Genomic DNA, 1,098 nt, shown 5'->3' on the forward strand with positions numbered 1-1,098 from the left:
TGTGTGTGTGTGTGTGCTGACTGTTTATGATCATCCTGTGTCTTTATTCATGTCTACTGTTGCAGCCTGGGGGCTAACACACACACACAGTTTAGAGTAAGAAGAGATGACTGTGAAGAGGCTGACTCAACAGAAACTACCTAATCCACGGAGCCACACACACACATCCTTGTACTTCTATCTCTGTGAGGACCCTCGTTGACATACTGCATTCCTCAGCCCGTTACCCAAACCTTCAACCATCACGGCTAAACACCAACCAGGAACCTAAAACCAATCCTAAACCTGACTGTAACCTAAACCTGGAGGAAGTAAAGAAGTCCTCAGAGTCAGTTTAAAGTTCTCAAACTCAAGTTGGTCCTCACAAAGATGGATTTACTAATATTCACACACGCAGCAGTTATCATGTGTAAGACGACCAGAAAGATGACGTCATGCTGACATGTCTGTAAGGAATGTTTGCTCACACACACACACACACACACACACACACACACACACACAGTTTATAATGTAAAGTATCTGCTTTTATTTTAGTAATTATAAATCACTAATTTATTAATAGTTCACAATAAAACCAGTTTAAGTTTGAAGAAAACACATCTTACAGCTCTTGAAAATAAGAATTGTTATGTTTTTATTACCTTAGAATGAGCCTTTTATATCTTCTGTGGGTCGCCTTCCACGGAGGATAATGAACAGCCATAGTAGTCTACATTGTAAGGGGAGGGTGAAGTGAGGGAGTTGCAATCTGCATCTAAACCGCTAGATGTCACTAAACCCTACACACTGGACCTTTAAGAGTTATATATATGACATTAATTTGCACCAGTATCTCAGAATAAAACAACTACAACCAACCAGACTCCATTGACAAAACCAGTGATTTTAGCAGATAATCGTGAACACACTTCAAACTGGACAGAAACAAAATAAAACTGTCTTTGTTCGTTTTTCCAACAATTACCAATGTTAGTTTTGACAAAAAAAAAAACCTTAATTCACAGATTTAGATGAGATAATTGCTGTGAAAAAGAGCTCCTTTAGGACAAATGGCGCCCATTTGAAAAAAGAAAAATCTGTCCACTAACAGTAGTT

Source organism: Morone saxatilis, unplaced genomic scaffold (assembly GCF_004916995.1).
Source record: "Morone saxatilis isolate NCDOM2014 unplaced genomic scaffold, NCSU_SB_2.0 Contig8, whole genome shotgun sequence".
Taxonomy (NCBI): domain Eukaryota; kingdom Metazoa; phylum Chordata; class Actinopteri; family Moronidae; genus Morone; species Morone saxatilis.